Genomic DNA, 22,312 nt, shown 5'->3' with positions numbered 1-22,312 from the left:
TCTAAAAGAGAATAAAATCAATTCCTAATAAGCATACAAACTAATTTGTGTTGTGATCAATTACTTACTTGTGACTTAAGTACGTTGACTTGTTGTCGTTTGATCTTCTCATCTTGATTAAATTTCACCAATTCCTGCTCTTTTTCCTTGATACATTGAGCTATTTCTGGCAGTTTTGATTGAATCTCTTCAAATTTCTCCTTTTGTATTTTCAAGCTTTCAAAAGAATCATCATAGAATGTTTTAAGAGTTGCATATTTGTTTGCTTCTACTGTTTCATCACGTTTCAGGATGTTAAATTCTTTCTCCAGCAGTATTTGTTCCGATTTTGCACTATCAAAAATCGAAGAGTTCGGTTTTTAATTTAGTTCGTTTTTCAATCAGAGGTTTTGTTTGCTCTTCGAAAAGAATGTAATTTTTTTGTAAATTCTCATCAGTTTCTGGTTTCTATTTAGTTAGTTTCTCCACTTTAGTTTCGCATTCTTTGATTTCAGCTTCGTTCTTCTCTGATATTTCCTTCAAAGCTTCCAGATTCTCTTCACATTTCTCTAACGAAACCTTATTCTCTATACGACGTTTGTTAACTGCTACCATAGTGCGTTGTAGTCTAGTAAAATCACTGATTGCTCTTTCTAGACCCTTTCCTTATTTTTCTTTTTCTTCCGTACGGCGTCAAATTCTCTGATAAATACGAACGCAATTAGAATATTATTCAAATACACATGGTTAATAATTTTTAATAGACAAGAATAAGAAATGTTTGCTTAGATATTAAATGTTTGCTTAGATATTAAATGTTTGCTTAGATATTAAGATATTAAAATTAATTGTTTTTTTTATTTTGAAGAAAGAAGGATCGTAAATTGTGTGAATTTCCTAACAATGTGTATTGAATGTGTATTGGAAGACGCAGTGAAATGGATGGTATTGGAAATTTCTTCATATTTCATTTAAATTGCTTGTTAGAATGACTCAATTGATTTCTGAATTGAAAATCTACGCAAGTCGCTCACATAATTACTTAATAAAATTTAACCAGATTTGTTTCGCTGATGTTTTAGAGGTTTTATAAACCCCTTTAACGTATTTAAATTTACTCCACATATGTTAATAACTTTCATAAATCATTAATAACACAAATAATTTCATATAATTCCTTATATGAAATAATTCCTTTCATATATAATTCCTTGAACGTTATTTGAACGCTTAGGGTCATGTTGTGTGAAGTGTCTCGGGTACGGCATGAGTAAAATTGTTGTTGTTTTTATGTTGTCCAGTAATAAATGTCAGAATGTGCTTCTTTTAGGAGCAAATTACTATAATTTTAATTAATTTTGAACGAAAAATGTCAGGAAGTAACACAGCCTATTTACAGACTGTTAATGATCTAATTATTAGACCTTCTGGTTTTAAGAAAAGGCGTATAATTTTGTAATTACTGTTAAAAATTATTATATGATAATAGAATAATAAATTTACAATTTTTTACAGCCTCTATGAATTTTTTCTTGGTGGTTATTTCTAGTGACAAATTGAAAATGAGCATATCTACATTTCCTTTTAAATTTAGACACAACCAAAAAGTATCAAAAAGTAGTAAAAATATGAAATTGGCAATACTGATGCGACACTTCACATAAAATGCATTTCGGCATAGCCCGAAAGAACCAATTTTGCCGTACCCGAGACACTCTTCGTATAATGGCCCTTACTCAAGTAAGTTACTTGAGAAAAAATTATTTTATATTAAAATATATAATAACTTAAGAAATGAAAATTTGAATTATATTGGTTATATTACTTACCGCACCAAAATTAGTTTTTTTTCATGATTTTTCCATCTACAAAATAATTAAAAAGATTTGAAATTTACAAATATGAATCTCGGTATAAAAACACTAACTTTATTATAGGAAACACAATAAATATTTCAAATATAATGTAAAAGTTTTATTTCACGCACCTTGCTCATCGTTTAGATGCTACCTCAATGACAGAAAATCTAATAATGGCGAAATTTGCTATTTCAGCCATTTAATTTTGGAAAAAATTGAATGTTGCCTACTTGCACAAATTTTAATAATTTGTAAAGTTGAGTATGTTACACCAGAGATGGTATAATATACTCAATATATAAATATATATCATAAAAAATATAAATATATATCATATATCATATAATAATAGCTTATGAGCGGGCTAATATTAGTCATTTAAATAAAGACAAAAAAACTATAAAATAAAAAAACGGAGTATCTTATATATATAAATTTACACATATATTTAGTTATATAATTATCTACTTATATACAACAATATTTTCTAAACATGATGTTTATAATAATGTATATTATATATGATATTTTTAAGCAAATATATGAAACATCAATTTATTTGGCAGCTTTATCTAAATACAAACCGATCTGATTGTAGAATAGGTCTATATTGTTTCGAGTTAAATTTGCATAAAATCCATTAAACTTAAGAAAACTTTTACTTACTTACTTTACTTTTACTTATAATATGTAGCTGTAGGATTAGTTCACCCAAATTGCAACTTAACCAACTGGCCTATAACTAACAGGAGTATGTACGTTAATGATATATTTAACTATATGTATACCAATTTTGAAGAATATTCATATAAAACTAAAAAAGTATTCTAAACAATAAATCAAATCTGCATTTAAATGAATAAAAAGCACTTATTAATTTTATTTATTGCAATTTTATTTGATTTAAATTTTATTTGATAAATTTAAATGTAAAAAAATAAATTCCCAAATAATGGTTCAACTATGAAATTAGTCAAAATAAGTTGCCTAAATGGAAATAGGTCAGAGAATTTATCATTTGGATATATGTATAGTATTGTTCATCAAAAAATATAATTACGGAAAGACCATATAAATCTGCTATATATTCCTAATACTAAATAACAGCTCTTTACGTTTCTTTTGCCGAAATATACAGAATTCAATTTTTTTTTTCTGGATTATTAATCCACATTACACAGCAACCTACTGTGTCATTTCTATAATAGCACAACAGCAGTTGATGGTCTACTTGCCAAATTGACAAAAACAGTTGATCCCAAAACTTCTTATTGTGCAATAAAGATTAAAGATACGCAAAAGCTAAGCTTCACTTTGTCAGATATATACGTTTTACAAAAAATCTAATATGTGCAATATTTGTCAATATCTGAGACAATATTTTGAATAATAATAATTTACTGTATTTATTTTTAATCAGATATGAGTTAAAAAACAAATTTTTTTAATTTTTTAGTTACACAAAGGTTTAATCTATTGCTACATTAGTATTAAAAAATTTTATATCCAAAGATAATTTATTCATAACATTTTTCTTTGGTATTAACCATAAGACGCAATAGATCTTTATTATTATTATTGTTAGGGGATGTAGCACTGCGACCATCGGGTTTATTGTGCCTACTTCTGTGCTTAGAGTAGGTCTTTAAGTCAATAAAAAGTTGTATAGAACCTACTTTACAGAGTTGTATTGCCTCTTCCGTAAGAATATACATTCCTAGGAGTCTATTTCATATATGCATTACCGCACATGTGGGGCCGACTCCTTATTCTCTTCGCAGAATCTACAGTTTGCATGCGTATGTATACCCAGTCTCTTAATATGGTATTTTAGTTTACAGTGCCCTGTTAGGATTCCTGTGATGATTCTAAGTTTTTCTTAGAAAAAGAAAGGTTCATACAATCCTGATATCTCTTATTGTTATATGTACCAATAAGTGATTTGGATTGTTTTAATCCTGGTATATTATTCCAGTAAAATGACCTATAGATCTTTAAATCGCAGTATAAAGTTTCCAACTTAAAAAGAACAATAATCGACATTAACATTAAAAAAAGTTGAAAAAAGTTTACGAAAAAAACAATATAATGTAACTGGACAACCTCCCGCCTGACATCTCAGCCCCTAGCACCGTCCCTGCGGACTTAGTCCAGATACTCTCATCCCTTCATTATCCCTTTCTTAAATCGTGACTCTCGTGACCCCGGTCACAGAGTCTACAGCTGGTATCCCCGTTCTTGTGCAATAACCTCACCCTGCTTTAAGCCAATGCTGCCTGGTTTAGCTGAATTTAGTTCGCTAGGTATTAGCCCTCTTGCTCTATTCTCTCTCTCTTACTGAAATGGGGTTGTATTCGCTGCAATTTTCCATATTCATTCCGAAGAGGTGGTTTTATTGGGTTCAAGTCTCACATAGCTAAACACTAAAGTAAGAAAATAAGCGGGACAGAGTACGCAAATAATATGGAACTAAGCAAAGAATAATGGTGTACTTTTAATGTTAGAATTTTTTTAATTTGGTTAAGCATAGATGAATGGATAAACATGAAATTAATTTCAATATATGTTTTTATTGGTTAATTTTTTCAAGTGTGATAATGATATTTTCATATTTTAAACCATCACATGTTTCCGCTCTCTATATGTCGTCAATATGTATATCTTACTAAATACAGCATAGATCGAGTGGGTAAGCACTCCAAAACTGCTTGGATGTGATTGCATTATCGGCATATCACATAAACTCCATATATTGATTATATCGTTGTAAATAACGTTACCATTCGCAGATATCCATTTTGAAGTCGATAATATTTGAGTAGACAAATCTGTAAATATTAAAATAAAAAAAAAACGTTACCAATATATATATATAATAGATAAATATAGATAAAAGAAAAAATTAATCTTTTGTCAAGAAATTGCTCATTTACAGTAATTTAACTCTTAACACATCTTTAGAGTATTATTAATGGACGATTAGACAGTGCAGATCCACTTACTTGTTTTCAGTTCTATATTGATTGCCAAAAGTGATGAACAATCTTCTTTCACAGTAAAACTCTATTAAATAAACTTCCGTGTCTTGTGCATCTTATTCTTAAGTAACAACAAATTAGGTAACCCGTTGTTGTTGAAGTAACCCGTTGAATGGCACTTGGTTGCCGTGATTGACGAGTGGCTCCGGGACGCAGACCCGACCGTTCTTGGAACCTATGTCGTAATTTGGAATGTAAGCATGTGGTAAGTTATACTATTTTGCATTTATTATGAAAAATTTAAGTTTTTATTCTTTTGGAAAAAATAATCGAGTTTCAATTAAAAGAAATATTTGAAAGATTTGCGTCAACACATTGAATGTCAAAAATCAGGATTAGGAAAATATCCAGAATTCCAACAAAAACCTAAACAATTCATATAATTAATTTACCTATGTATGTTACCAAAAAATATGTATTTTAATTTCACCACTTATTTATCGGCCAAACACTTTTTTCCTTCATTGCAACTTTTTCTAATCAAAATAAATGTAAATAGTATTGCCATATCAAATATTTTATTGAAAAATATGAATTTTTATGCTTGCTAGAGTTTTAACAGACCCTTTCTCGGCCAAGAATTATTATCTATTATTGTGTATATTTTTATGAAAAATAACGTATATGGGTCATTCTTTTACAAACCGGACGGATTTTGGCAAAAAATGACCTTATGATCTCCGATTTGGCTGAAATTTTTTTTATGAGCTCCTTTCATAAAATAAGAAGACCCGTAATTCGGGAAAAAATTTTGTTATTTTTTCTCCTTGGAGATATGGACCCATGGGGTTTTGAAAAAAAATTAAAAAATTTGGAAATTAAAAGTTTTATTTTTTGATTAATTACATATATATTTTATTATAAATTAATTTGTTTTTCAAGAATGATGTGCATTTCTTAATTAATGAAATTGGTTAAGTCATCAAGTTAGTAGTATTTTTAATCACTTTTTCGCACTTTTCTTTAAGTTCATTTGTACATTAAAAAGCAATACTTCAGTAGTTCATTTTGTTTAAAATAATAAAATACATTTTTTACTTAACAAAAAACAAAAAAGAATATGCATTTACTTTTTGTTTACCTTTTACAAAAAAGGCAACAAAAAAACAGCAACAACATCAACAGTTAACCGTACAAACAAATATGCGCGGTTCATGTTAGTCCATTGGGGCTTCAAAAATTTGCGGTCCTTGCTATTTTATTAAACCCATAAAGTTCAAGCTTTGCTCATTTATGCTAGAGTCTAAATACACAACTGTGAAGGATGCCGTGCACAAGAATATACGCATGGGATGTGGACTTACGCGTTTGTGCACATTTAAGATAAAAATCTTTGCATATGCTTAGGCGCGTTCACATTGTGTATTTTGCACATAGCCTTAAATTTTTTTAAAATAATGTTTGCATCCAGAATGTTTGTTGTTTCATATTTTTTTCGTTTATTTTTTGTTTTACAATTAATTTGTGTTAAAAATGCTATTTTGTTTTCTAAACTGTTTTCTACTGTGTAAAGCAAAATATTTGCACCAAATATTTCAATTAAATTTAAATGCTACTTAAGCCAATGTAAGTTGCAGCGACAGCAGAAAAATTTTTGGCTAAATAGAAACTGAAGAGGTTTAAAATGTTAAAAAATGTTCAGATATATACAGAAATTTGTGATATGTCTAAGTACAAAGTGAGGTAATCACTATTGTCACAAAAAGTATGTTGTTCAACTATAAAAGTTCAACAACTGTTTTCGAAATAATTTCTCTAATTACACAATAGTAGCACTTCTTTGACTTAACAGCTAAATTAGATTTTTAACTTGCTCACTTACTTAGTTGGCCATTACAGACGTGAGACCTCCTTGACCGCGTCGAGTAGCCTCCGCCAGCCAGCCCGATTAGTTGCTTTCTGTTGCCAGTTGGTAGTAGATTTTAACTACAAAATATTAGAATATAAAATAATTTAAGGATTTTTGCTCAATACACGAAGTAAAAATATGGCGAAAATTAGAAAATTAGGTTATATCTTTTTAAATGCTAATAGTAGTTAATGTTTGATTAGAAAAATGCAAATAAAAACGGATGAAGTAAAAAATCTTGTTTGAAATTCCAACCACAATAAAGCATCAAACTTCAAATGTGCTGATTTATAGGAATGAACTCATTTAAGCAGCATAGCAACAGTAAATTTCGTATCTTTGCAGAATAAGTCCATATTAACTCTAAATTTTCATGATGCCGTCGTTGTGGATGCAGTAGGCAATAAGCATAAAGTGCCTTTGCTACCACAAACACCGCATTTTCGGAACAAACCAGCACTCCTGAAACCGATACACTATTTGCAATGAAGTTTATCTCGCAGTAAAATTTTGAAGTACAATCAGTACCAGCATAGAAAATAGAACCAAAAAATGGAATTTAAAATTATTTTTCCGAATTTGTTCTAACTCTGTTAAATTGGCGACAATATAGTTAACTTCAAATACACATAGATATAAGTGTACACACACATATATCCAGAGAAAGACTCACAGATCGCAATTACCATTCAATAAGAACATTTTTCATCATATCTGACTAAAAACCGTTTCATTTTTATTCTTTCTGGATTATTGCAGTCTGGCAAACTATTTTTTGCATTAGATGTAAGCACAAGCATCTAGTACTAGTACAAAGAGAGTACTTCAATTAATTGTAGTGAAAATATTTTGCTTTGTATCATAATTTGAACCTTCAATACACATTTTTGGACCGGCTGACATACCAGTATTTGAGCAGTGTTGTGGAACTATTTGCAGCAGAAACAAGAGGATTTGTGTTTAAGGTGTGACGTATTGGTATGTTCGTTGTGGGATTTCACTTCCAGTATATTGGAATTGCATTAAGTTACGGATAGAACTACTTATACCAATTTGTGCTTTATTGAAATATTTCAGTTCCTCCAAAATGAAGTGCATTACTAGTAGAGTAATGCCGAGAGTTAGAAGCGTACTTTGTATTTATTATTGAGAACAAAACCTTTTGTTTGATAGAAGAGTGTAGAAATATTTTTATAAAGAACTGGTCGGTATTAAAGGAAATACATATTTAAATAAAAGCAGTTGGAGTAATAAGATTAAATGTAGTAAAGTTGTCTACATCTATCTCTCTCTTCAACTTATTTCAGTCGAGAGTGAGGGGAACTTAGCATAAATTTAGGTTGTTGTTTAAGTAAGTGGTTAGTCTTACATAAAACCTAACATAGTGAGAGTATTATTGACATTTTTGGTTTTATAAATACACTTTTTATTTAATGCTCTTATTGAATGTTGTCGCAATATTTTTTTAAAATTATATTTAATAAATCATCCGTAGTGAAAATCTGTTATCATTACATTAATACATTTAGTCGATAAACTATACAAACCTTAATGAGTATTCGTACTTAATTACTTTAGTTAGCTTTAACTTAGTAAACACCCACTTTGGTTATTAATCTCCTATAAGTCTTGGAGCTGATAAACGACCAACACTTCTCCATGAATTTGCATTAAAATTTTAATAATATTATGAAGCTATAATAAATGCTGTCCACTCATCTAATTAAGTAAAGTTGTTTTTAGACAGTAAAAAGACAAGATAAGGTCTTATGTTTTCCGAATAAATGTTAAAGAACTGCGTTGGATGGACCGCTGTTCCATGTTATTAAAAAGCAAAACTGTGCTGATATTTCAGCTTATGAAGTTGATTAAAAAGTACCAAACACAAACAGAAGTGTTTTCTCAACACTTCAGTTGAAGTCTATTAATTATGATAATGCATTTCATCTAATTTCTTCCTATTTCTTCAAATTTCATCCCATTTTGAGTATCTTTATTCAACTACGTCGTAATTTGTTCCGCGCTTATGGTTGTTTGTATCTCGTAAACAAAAGCGAAGAGAATTTAGTTCACTTGCTGAATTTTCATCATAATTGCGAACTAATTTTAATTTCCTCACCAGCAATGATGTTAGCAGAATGGTGTTGGGAGAATATATATTTTTGTGAAATTCCGTGCATAAAGCAACATGAACTTCTAGGTTTGACTTCAATGCCTTACGAGAGATTTTCAAACTTATGACATTTTTATAGAAAAACAATTAAGATATGACCTTTTACATACGCTGTCAACTGTACTCCAGCTACTTTTACTTACTGAGTAGGAATTAAGTCAATAAAATTAAAATATGCAATTATTATGACTTTACAGATATCAGTAGATTAGAATAGTTTAAATTCAAAAACGAGCTGGGAACTTAACACCACGTCATTGCAGCCTTTGAGGATTATTGTGACATATCCATTTTAGTTCCATATACGAGTAGCAGTTAGAAAGACTATTATGTCCCTTGGAGAGATGTTGCCTTATTTAATTATAAATGGATGGGCAGAGATATATTAGATACAGATAAAAGTATGAACTTACTCTAATAGGTTTGTGATACAAACTTGGTATATAAATATTAGGTTAGTAATTTCGTAATAATTCTTAGGTTATTCTTCTATGCATTCCTTAAATCGTTTCAGGTCGGAAGTCCTTAAAAGTAAAGAATATTTATTAAAAAAGTTCGTCATAATTTTTATAGCAATGTTTCACAACTTTAGCATGTCTAGCGATTACTAAACGATCCAGATTGTAAAATAGCAAACACTAAATTTAATATATAAAACGTTGTGTCTTATTTTTTTTGCACTTAGAATCACTGTTACTAAGACAGTGATTCCAAATCAACACTATGAAATGGATAACAGTTTATAATAGACTATAATTATTTGAGGTCTGAAGCTGGATTGAAAAAATTAAGGAACGAATATTAAACTTTTATAAATATTTTTTTTTTAAATATTTTACATGCTAAAACAACTTCAACAGCCATAATTGTCCCATTTTATAGTGTCAGAACGGTCCATTAATTGAGCTCAAGTGTGCTTTGGGCAGAAGGCCGGCACTCCAACGTAACCTAACCTATCTTTATAAACTGACTTTCCGCTGCGGCAAAATATATGACATTTTAATTTATGCTCTGCTTTCTAGCCTACTAGTTGTCAGTGATTTGTTTACTAAATACTGAATTCTAATATCAATTTGTATAATATTTCTTTATTCGAAACTGCAATTTTCATACTCAATACTTGAACGCTGAGGTCCAACACTTCAATTAAAATGAAAACAGTTTTTGTAGTTGATTAAAGAGTCAGCTATATAGGATTGCCCTCGCTTCACTTCTGTTCAAGTATTTAAGTACATACTTCGCATAGCTGCAAATAATTCAAAATAAAGAAAAAATCGTATCTAAAAAATAAAATTAAAATAAATTTAATATTATTCGCATAATTTGTGGCGTTGCCAAAAAATTTTTTATTCCATCACTCGTTTAACCACGCAAAAAACAAAAAGTTACTCTTCATACAGGATAGAATCCTTTTTTCGGTTTTGCCCTGAAGCCATTTTTGTTGGTAGAGTGCCACGTGCCAAGTGGAGCAACGATAATATCATTCGCCGATATAAAAGCGGATTTGACGCTTTAACTTATATTGCAATAAATTATTCAAGCAACTTACATACACACATACATATACACACATATAAACACACTTATGCATTCATTTAACTATATGTAAATATATAGAAAAATGTCTGGACAATTGTATTTTTTTTTGTGCTAGCAGAATCGTTAGCTATGCTTTGCATATCCTTTCAATAACGATGCATTTTGGAACACTAGATTTCCATTTGCACTTATTCAATGTTTATCGTCAGAGTGAGTAGACGGTCGAAGGTCGTCCAGAACGCGGCATGCTCTATCTGACGGTCGTACGACCGTCCTGAAAGGCTTATGTACAACTCATAAACTTGAGTTTTCTGATAAAATCTGAATTACCCCATAAGCCTTTTGTAGCATTACTGCAACGATTCTGCACACGAAATTTTCGTTCGAAACACAAAATTGGAACTGACAAAGCTCTGATTTGTTCAATATTTTTTCCATTGTTTTTTTCGCAACGCACTACTGAGGTGAACTGGTTTCAACAGCTGCCGTAAACGAACTGTCTGACAGATCGCGCTCATTTTTGGCATAGTAATTAAGGAAAGTGCTGCCAAACTACATAAACTTAAAATATCGAAAAATATACAGCGCGCGAATTTTAAATGAGAATTTCCGAAAACTTTTCGGTCACAATGTACATATAGTGATTTTTTAAGTGAAGAGTTTGTTTGTTAACACTCGAGTCTAGACTTATAGAACCCATTGATATTTTCAAAGACCTCTGATGACATCCAAAACCAGGCCAGACTGGCGGCATCCGAAACTCCTGTATAATCAATCTAATGAAATGTAATTTAATAGTTTATGGGTTAAGCTAAGCTTTCTGCACTGCAACCAGCTTGATCTAATGTGTACCCCTTTATATTTAGGTATTAGTTATCTCGAGAAATCGAACCAGCTCCTTCAGAGGAAGTTTTTGAAGGTCTTCTTCCTCTAGTTGATATGCACCTAATATTTTGTTTCTTCTGTGGCCTAGTGCATCACAGTTGGTGATCAGATGTTTCATTGACTCTTCATCATCAAAGCAGAATCTGCAAATATTTGTGTTGGATATACTTATTTGGTGTAGGTGTTTATTTCTGGCGACGTGGTCTGTTAGTATAACGGGAAGTGACTTTAGACTCTTCTTGTTTAGATTGAGAACGATGTTTGTTTTTTTTGGTATTAAATTCAAAAATTTTTTGCAATGATTTATGCTGTCTGTGAACTTCTAATATTCAATTCAAATATTCAATATTCAAATAATTAGTCTAAGAAATTATTTTGTTAAAACTTAATTTATTGTATTTAAAAAATTAGATTTAATTTTAATTGAACAAATTGCGTTTCCAAAATATATATCTTTACATTAAATTTATACATGGAACATAGAGTCGTAATATAAATTTCAATATAATCAATCAAATACCAATTGCTTGACTCTATTTAATCGTACCTCTGCTTGAATTTATTCTTTTCATCTATTGTGTGGACATCCGAATTCTTTGCTATGTTGGAAATTCATCGATAATTAATAATTACATAAGATCTGAAACGAAATTGGTGTATAGTATTATGTTTAACAAGATTCGTTATAAGATATGATGAAGACTGCAGCTGCGAAAGCTCAGCAAAAATTTATTGCTCTTGAAGGTTATACATCAGTGGGGATTTAACATTGAACCGTGGATATAGATGTTTGAAGATTTTTATCTTTTATTAACGACTTTAAAGACTTTTTAAGTTTCTTAATCTGTTTTATATGTCTCTTTCACTGCCTGCTCATTTGTAACTACCTAAAAAAGTGAAAGATTATAGATTTTTGTTTCCGATTGATGGCGAATAAATAAAAATTATTTATGTAAGTTTAATTAGATTTTCCTTATCTATAGTATAAATATTTATAATCTTCATGCTTATGTATTATAAATTATTGAAAATGTGTAATTTTATTAGTTTAAATAAATTACATATATTAAAAAAGAAATACTTCTACTAGATTCCTGTTAATGAATCTCTCTCTCTCTTCAAGATAATTAAATTGAGTTCAATAATTATAATAATAATTAATTATTAACCAATTAATAATAATTATAATAATTTGAGTTTAAATAAAGCCATTTTACCTAATTTATTAAATTTCGAGGAAGACTTTTACATTCAAAATATGATCCCATTAGGGAATGTGATAGTGAGGTGTCTATCATTTTTTGTCCTATTAAAAACTATTTAACGTAACTGTTTAATGTAACTAAACTATTTTCATTGTCTAACAACTTAAATGACCGGGAAACTTTGTGTAGCGTTTTAAACCCCTAAAAAATTAGTTTTGCTGCAAAATCGTGCTCAATTTTTTTTATCCTTTTTGCTCCTTTCGTATATTTTTGGACTGTAAATTCTATTTGAAAGTGATTTGCTTGGAAGTGATTACTGTGGCTGGTTGTGGTTAATACAAAATTGAACGTTTTCCCAAAAATTTATTACAAAATTTTTGCTAAATTAAATGTCAACTTGGTTTTCACAATATAAATTATTTGATCTGTTTAAATATTGAATAAATTTGTGACTGCCTTACACAAATGAAAATTTATGCAAATTGCTGGAAAATATATATTTCTTGATATCAATGACCGGTAACATTTTTTTTTTTCAAATTTATAAATAAGGGCAAGATCTTGAGAATTGTTATTTGTAACCAATAACAATTTAATAAAAACTTATAAATGGTACACACATATATTATACACACATATATTATGCTTAATAACAGACTAAACTGTTTTTACTAAAATGGTGTGAGTGAAAGAGACATTTAGTGAAGATTAGAGAAAAAAATTAGAGAGAGTTGTGATTATTTGATTGAATTTGAAGCAATCCTGCTAAAAGCACATTAACAATAAAAGTTTTCAAACGTGGTCTTATGAAATTATCTGCCCTTAATTTAAGGCTTTGATCAAAGGTAACGTTAAAATCGAAAGATGTGGCGACAATCGAGGTAACTCTTTGACTACAAAAGTTGTCCTGCTATTTCAAAAAGTGATTTAATTGATATAATAAAATGTCAGTGCGAAATTAGAAATTCCTTGATGTTAAGTCTGATGATCTGTACTTCAAAAACTGACTGTTTTCTATTTAGTCACGATTGAATGAATTAAAAAATATTTTTTCAAGTATTAAAATTTTTGCAAAAACAATTAAATATAATTGTCTCTGAAAACTTCAATTTTTTTCTCTCAGCTGCTATAGTTGTTAGGCGTGCTCATCTGTTTATAGCTCAAATTGTAGAAAATTTCTATTATGTTTCGTCTTTCCCCTTTACGTAATTGTATTCGTAAATTTCTGTCGTTAGGTCTGCGTAATAGTAGGTATAATGAACAAAATAATGTACGAGAACACGCTTTAAATATAAGAAATACGGATTTATATAGTGGGAAATATATGAGAGTAATTGTTCTGTTATTCTGCATATGAATCAAACATGTTGATTTGCAGAAGCAGTTAGGTGTGCGTTAAAGTTTGCAGCTCACGTCACAGTGCATTTCTATTATATTTCGTCTCTCCCCTTTTAGCAGCAGCATCTACGAATTTCTGCCGCTAGGTGTGCACAATAGTTTGCCGCACATTTATATGTTTTTTGAGTATTTTTTGTTTAAAAAAAGTTTCTTTGGTGTTGGAAGAAGTATGTGAAAGTACTTATCCATAAATATATAATACATCAATTTTATATATAAATATTTATATATACATAAATTAATAATTTTAATTATTTACTTAATGTTATTTTGTTAATGAATTGTTAAATCTTATATTGTGAATATATTGTTGCCTAATATAATATAATTATTGTTAATAAAACATCTTATCTATTTCAACATATCATAATTTATTTAAGCAGTGCATGTATAAACAACATTGTAGAAGGGCCGCACACCCTTCCATATAGCGCACGCGTAGTCACTGATCTAGTATGTAAGTTCACTAAAACCTGTTCTAACTTACTTAGTTAGTCGATTAAAATTCGCCAGCCAGCTCGATCAGTTGCTTGCTGTCGCCAGTTGGTTGTACCGATCGGCACCAAATCGTTGGTTGCCTGGTCCTTCCACTAAAGATGAGGACGTTCTCTCCTACGTTTTTTACCTGCATGTACCGAATCAAACACGTTTCTAGTCGATGCACTTCCATTCGCATGACAGGACCAAGTCAGCAAAGAAGCAGAATTTTTATGCGCTTAATTATGCCAATTTCGCGGTATAGTTAATACAGCTCATCATTTCATTTAATTTGATACTCGTCACCATCACTTAATGAACTATAGATCTCTTGAAGAAGTTTTCCCTCGCATGCTTCAAACGCCTTTTCATTACTCTTGGTGATTGTCTAAGCTTCTGCACCATACAACGGGGCAGGCATAATAAGAGATTTATAGAGCGTGATTTTTGTTTGTCGAGAGAAGGCTTTATTTCTCAATTGCCTATTTAGCCCGAAACAACTTCTGCTGGCAAGAATGAGTGAGTGATTGAGTCTCTAGGATGAAGTTATTTTTAGTGTTTACGCTGGTTCTTAAATAAACAAAGTCTATATTTATTAATATACGATATTTGTTACTATAGTATAATTGTCTAATAAAGAAGTTGGTTTTCACTTTAAGGTCTTAAGTTTAATTTTAATACAATGCTTCGCAGGAAGTAAATTTATCCAAATAAAATTTCAATTTTCAATATGTAAGTAAGATCCATCTCTGTTAATTTTAATTTCTTTTAAAAATTTTCTGTTTCCGCCATAAAATTTATTTCCGATTAAACTTCTTTCAAAAGTTTTGTTTTTGAAAAATTTGGCATGCCACTTGTGCTTCTGTAATCGACCTCTTTATGCAAAATTAATGACGAAATTAAAAAAAAAATTTAACTGTGAGAAAAATCCTTTAAGAGTTCATCAAACAATTTTTCGAAGTGCACTTGAGAAACTAAATATTGCTAATAAGGCAAGCGAAGTTGGACAAAAGCCTGTACTGCCATCATCGGATTAAGCTCCTCTACCCTGAGGTCCTTCTTATACGTTTTTGGTTGTTGTTTTTGGTTGTCGTTGTTGTTCTGAAAACTCTGCTTGGCGGTGGCGTTCTTGAGTTTAATTATTTTTAGGAATAAAATCACATTGACGTTGCATGTGCTGCGCTTAATCAAACTAATTATTTTAGTGCTTTCTGAAAAATTTCAAGTTTTATTGCTTCAATGGCTTTGATAAGCAGCCGTTGAAGAATTTCCAAAAATTAGGAGGAAGCACGAAATTCAAATTTATTTTTGTAATTATAATTTGATGAAGCAATTATTTTTTAAATTTCTATTTTATTTTATTTTTTTTTTGGAATAAATTTATAATTATTTTATTTTTTTTTTTGGAATATTTGAATTGTATGAAATACTTCAAAAAAATAATTGAAATTAGGTGAGTTTGGTAATTTCATGGAGGTTTTTTAAGCAGTCTTTAAAGTGACAATAATGTCATCATGAATTACTTTCATAATATTCTAGCGCAATTTTTACCAACCAACCCATTGTTCTATAGAATATTAACAGACAATTTTAATTAAATATTTAGACTCGAAATATGTATAAGTAAGGTAAAGTTCAAAGTGAACAGGACTTTAACAAAATCTCATAATAAAAACTTTTGCGACATACTCAACTTCTTTTTTTTAAAGTGTGGGGCAGAATAAAACCAAGACATTCAGTTAGTTCACTATTGTTCCCTAACATAAAAAAAAAAATAAAGTAATTAAAACAGATTAGGTTACTTTAGCTCGATTTTTATAGTTTTTTTAATGTATATAGGAAGATTGTGTGGAGTGCGGCTTTGAGCTGCATTTATGTTTAAGACAACGTAACCTAACAATCTCAGACTATAATATAAGCTATAATCATTATGTAAGTTCCGTGATGATATCTATAGTGTAGTTCTTACATCTCTTGTGCCCTGCAATTACTCCGATTAGTGCTGTAGGGCTTTTTATATTTAAATGCATAAAAAAAGTTCGCTAGTCCGCCTAAATTTTGTTACGTTATCGGTTCTCATTTTATCGGTTCTCTAACTTCTTTTGTGAACAATGTTTACAAAGTCATTATACAATCGTTTAGTTGAATTTAAAATAGTTATGTTTCCATTTAATAAAGCAATTTTTAGGAGTTACAAATATATAAAAAAGTTTTAGATCATTTGCTTTTATGTCCACAAAATGCTTACCTTTCTACGGCTTAACGCATTTCCGAAAAGGTGAAACTTATATCAAGTAAATATGGAGACTTACCAACAGATATCGCTTCTGATGCCGGTGTTAAAAATGTCATATTTACTCTTAATAAGACTTTGTTTAGCAAACACCTAGTTTTTAAGAAAAAATATTTTTTTCGCATCATATCGAGAAATACTACTTTTGATGAATTTATTTTATAATATAGTTTAAAGCTTAAAACTTGTTGGTAACAACACTTCTGTTAGAACCATGGTATCATCTGTCAAAATCTAAAACTACTCACTCACTTGTCGTATATAATTAGTTGGTTTTCCAGTACAAAGTGGGTCTAATAACGAGTTATCGTTAATTTCTTGTACGCTCTTTCCAAATTTCTATTCAGTACTATCTAGATTTTGTACATTTCTGCAGTTATATACATTTTTATGCTTTTTGCACACCTATTTTTATAGATAAAATGAATTGATCTGAGAATTATTCTAAAGCTGTTATTATAAAAACGTGATTACATGAATAGGAGGCATTGTATTTATCGTTTATAAATGGTTCAACATTGTCTTGTTGTTCCTATTCATAATACAAATAATCAATCATTATGCCCAATAACAACTACAGCAATATATCTAAATTCTGCTTCTTTGTCGAAATAAGCAAGGCCGTAATTCTAATCATACTTCTTAAAACGATTTGATTTATTATTTAAATTTCCTAGATTTAAAGTAATTTGCTAAATAAGAGAAAAATTTTCCAGTATATTCTGATTTCCTTTTAATATTAATTTTTAAATTCAGTAAGCAAATATTCAGAAAATCAACGCATACATTAACAGAAAAACACACATTGAAAGTAAACACCACAAAGTTGAACCTTGGCAAATACGCACTTTTCCTAAAGTGTTCCCCCTCCGGTTCGAAAGATACTGAAAGAGTTACTCATTAAACACTTTGAGTTCTAAAATTAATTGCCAATGGATTTATGTTAACATAATATTTCTTTGATGAACTAAAATGAAATTTTAATTGGATTTTCATTTATTACTCAACAACCTACCAGAATAACATCAAGAAAATCCACCTACAGCTTGGCATGTGCACTTGTTTCGCAAAAGAGTCAGACCCTTGTGTATAGATAAGCCCACACACACCCATTCTAAGCTCTCTGCTCTTGACTAATACTTAAGCACACTCTTTCATACGCGAACATGCACACACTTGCAGTTTCATGTCTTTTGTTGGTGTTGGTCTTTCATTTTAATTTGGCGCTAATTGATGGCGGTTTCGCTCATTAACGCCTTTGCCGCTTACTAAACGCTTTCAAAGAGATCTACTTAACCTCATTACCGTTCAGCATAATTATTTCTACGTTTTCCTATTCTGTTACGATATTTTCGAATTTCCTTTTCGCAGATTTCCAATGAAGTGAGAAGTGCAGAGTGGAGTCAATGATGAGAAGGTGAAAACTATTTAGCATAATTGAGACATCACTGAAATAAACAAGCAATCAGAAATCAAGAAAATCGCAAGGAGCAGCAAAGGAAATGAAGAAAAAAGGATTTCTTTAATAGTTAATTATGGTCCTGTGGTATGTGTTAAGTGATGGTTCCTTTGATGGTAAACAGTTTTCAATTGTGGGAGCTGCTTAGGGAGATGTTGCGGTATTTCATTTGCTTGTATGCCTCAAGTATGTGGTAAACCCTCTACTATATATCCTTGAATAAACAAAGCCATTTTTTTTTCTCTTAACTTTATTGATTCACTCACACATCCTATCAATATATATAGAAATAATGGAACCACCAATTAGGGACGAATGGATGTATGTATTTTATAACTAACATTTGCGTAGATTGTGCAAAAATATAATTAAAATATTGTGTGTATTCGTTTAAAACATTAAAACTAAAAAAATATAAATAATTAAATGTCTAAAAAATGAAAAAACTGCCGAAAGTGATGCGTCTTATATACAGAAATTATATACGGACTATAAACTAATTAAAAAACTCGAATATGTCCTAAGACGACTGAGGATGAGTATTTGGTTATACTAGAAATAACGTTGTATGATCAACCAAATTTTAATAAATTAACTAAAATGTTTGTTGTTGTCTTTTCATTTTTATTTCTTTAAATAAAATAAATAGATTTTGACTCATAAAAACTTTTTTTTTGTTAATTTATTTTTCGATGAAACTATTTAAAAGTTGGAAGGATTCGCATAGAAATGAATAAACAACAACAACAAATACTCATTATCAGTCGTCTTAGAACGTATTCCAGTTTTTTAATTACTTTATAGTCCATATATAATTTGTTTGGTCTGCAAGTATTAGGCTGTTTTTTATTTAACTATTCATCGTCTTAAATAAATAAGACGAAATAAATATTCATATATTTTTTCGATAATATTTTAAGCATGTGTTTAATATCAATTACTCTGATAAGTAAACTGTCAACACATGTTGGTTGTGAATTAGTAAAATATCCTTGCACAAAGATATTTTCCGAGAACTTTTTAATTTCAATTTGAAATGCATTAAGCCCTCAGGGATACAAATTATGCTAAAAATATTCTGCAATATTTTTGAACGTATACTGTAAAGCAGAGTAAATCCAGACAGTTACACATACGTTCCATGTGAAAACTACAATTAAGTTGTCACTTCAAATAACAACTGTAAAAATTATTCCTAAGTCCTGGTCAAAGGACTTCATAATCACTATTCAAATGTACTGGCACATATCATTATTTACAATTTCCAACGTCTCTTTTTTTATGTTAATTAAAACGAATTTCATGAAAAAATATGCATAGGAGTAAGGACAAATCCTTTGTATAAAATTCGATGCTGGACGAATTACTGCTATAGCCCAATTCATCGTCCATAGTAGTACCATGCATACTCGTAGCAGTTGTAGAGCAAAGAAATACGTATTAAGCGTAAATTTGCAAAAATAACTTAAGGACAATTTTGGTTTCGTTTATCCTGTCAAACTGGAAGAAACCGAAGCACAAAAGCTTTTAGAGAACCAAAAAATTTGAAAGAAAACTTGACATTGGGAAAAGTTGAAATTAAGTTTTTGACTCAAGTCATATAACAATTTTTGGCTTGAGGCACTCTTGCTATCGTTATGAGTATCCTTTCTGTTACTTTCAGCTTTGCTGCTTGATTAATTTGTTAATTTAAAGTGTCAAGGATTGTATAATAAAATCTAGAAAACTTTTTTTATTAAAACAATTTACTAATGTTAGAATTTTATTTTTGTTTTTGTCACATTTTATCATATTTTATATACAGTGTATTTATTATTTACACTGATTTATTTGACAATCATAATTCTAGGCAAATGCAAAGTTTGTCAATGCGTAAGCAAATTTGTCAGTCAATTCATTTTATTTAATGTCAAACATAAAAATATGTGTTCACTGCCTTCCCTGATAACTTATTTTGACATCCAAATTTCCAAAATGTAAATAACTGACTTTGAGCTGAGTGTATCCTGTTTTTTGTTCGCTGTAAGGAACTGCGCAAATAACTCTTCACTTTATTGGCCATCAAACGTACGACAGTTGATATGACATATTGACAGAAAAAATATTTAAATTGGGAAGAAACGCAAATATTTGCGTATCAAATTGACTGTGCATGAACGCAATTTTGTAAAACCTCCGGTATTAGTAATGATTGCGCATAGGAGAGTAAAAGTCCATAGATTTTAAAGTACATTGCAATTTTTTAAATTCATTTTAGAGAAATTTTTCAAATGTATTTTATATATCATTACCCTTTTATTAATATTATTATAATTGAATTTTTTTTTCCGACGTGTTGGAATATGTTCAATTGAAGAGGGTAGTCGGTTCATAAATAGTTTCCTGTTATTTCCATTACACGTATGGTCCACTGTTTACGCTAATGCAATTTGCGCTCAATTCAACCTCTTACCAAAAGCTCTGTACCCATACTAATCCCATCGGGAAAGGGGTTAAAATTTTTTCCGGGACATGGTAAGCCTATCGTAAGAGGCGACTAATAATATTTACGCTAATGAAGTCAACCTCTTATCAAAAGCTCAAAAAACGTCTATATCTCTACCTATACTAACACCAACGGGAAAGGGGGTAACCCTCCTGACCAATTGAGGGTGGCACATCATTGTGGTTGTGGTTAAAATCCGAAGTCACGTGAGCAGAATTATAGTATTGATTACATTTATTTGAAGTTTAATGGCATTTCACAACCAGATGCTGTACCCTAAAGAACAGCAAAAATGTTAGGTAAGCGTCACTCTCGACCAACCGGCGGAATTTCAAGGAGAGCGTTTATCGTTGTATTATATAAATACATGTGTTAAGAACACGTTGTAACTTAATGACAATTAATCACATCAAAACATTATGAACTTTGCAGAAATTAAAGTATTTTCATCGTAGAAGTTTTCTAGAAGAAGCTTACGATCGTAATATAGTGCTTCAAGATGCTGCAGCAACTTACCAACAAAAAAAAGCTGTGGTTTGCTTTGTGCCCAATCATGTAGAAATGAATAGCAATAATTTTGTGGACAATATTGCAAGAACCAGTTTAATCATTCAATTCTGTGGATCAGAGCTACATATAAAACTTAGTTGTTGAAAACGATAATCCACAGCTATGTCTCTGGTAGAAAAGAGTTTTATAATAAAAAATGTCGCGACACTAATGCGTTACTATTTCTCGATGTAATTCTTATTTAAAATCTGCTTGAGTTTTATACTCCGTAAGTATTTTTTAAATTATTTTCCAATATAATTTTCAACATAATTTAATTAAATATATTCTTCTAAGACTGCATAAAAAATATTGAAATATTTCATGTCTTCTTAAATATATTGCTTTCAATTAGCAAACAAATACTTTCTTCTGGCATTTTTTTATTTATCCTGACTATAAGAAACTTATTAAATATTTTGAATGAAATGTACATTAGTTTTCATATACATTATTTATAATTGCATCACAATAATTCTAAATGCATTCGTATACGAGCATTATAGAGTGGTTGGTTGGTTGGTTGCAGTGGCAGGTCATAAGATAACTTCAAATGTACCTCAATTAGCGATTTTTCGCCGTTTTGTTACCACATTCCTCGCAAGAACCCTAGTATAGAAGAGTAGAGACTAAATCCATCCCACCGAATTTAGGTAATTTAGCAGGTCTTTCATCCTTACCATTGAGCAGTCTGATAAACTATCACAAAAGTATTTTCCTAAGAACCTATATCTTCTGGATGCTAGAGCTGGGCATTCACAGAGAAAATGTATTATTGTTTCTTTCTCCCGCGGGTTTCCACTTCTGCAGTGAGAGTTATGGGGAATACGCAGTTTCTCTGCGTGAGTTCCTAACCACCAATGACCAGTAAGAACCGCGATAAGCCTTGCAGTGTTTACGCGATCTTTTTTGATGAGTTCCAGAGATTTATTTTTATTATAAGTGGGCCACGTTAACCTGGAAGTTGCACATGACCTTAGTGCTTTCCATCTGTTATTGGCGAGTTGCAGAAAGTAAAGAAAGGTACTTCTTTTGATGGTCTCCAGGGTAATATACATTGTGACCGAAAAGTTTCCGGTCACAATGTACAAACGCAAAATTCTTAATCTTCATCAATATTTATT

General features: G+C 30.2%; 1 long non-coding RNA gene across 1 annotated transcript; it reads right to left on the bottom strand.

Moving 5' to 3' along the window:
- Positions 1–4,464: 4,464 nt before the first annotated feature.
- On the bottom strand, positions 4,465–5,351 carry LOC119662773. Its single transcript, XR_005250899.1, has 3 exons — positions 5,269–5,351; positions 4,841–5,051; positions 4,465–4,666 (listed from the first exon to the last, which is right to left on the bottom strand). It is a non-coding gene; the product is annotated as an uncharacterized LOC119662773 (long non-coding RNA).
- Between the last annotated feature and the right edge of the window lie 16,961 nt (positions 5,352–22,312).

This window comes from Teleopsis dalmanni, chromosome X (genome assembly GCF_002237135.1).
Source record: "Teleopsis dalmanni isolate 2A chromosome X, ASM223713v2, whole genome shotgun sequence".
NCBI classification, from domain to species: Eukaryota; Metazoa; Arthropoda; class Insecta; order Diptera; family Diopsidae; genus Teleopsis; species Teleopsis dalmanni.
The sequence above is the reverse complement of the archived record's forward strand: the minus strand, read 5'-3'. Positions and strand labels throughout refer to the sequence as shown.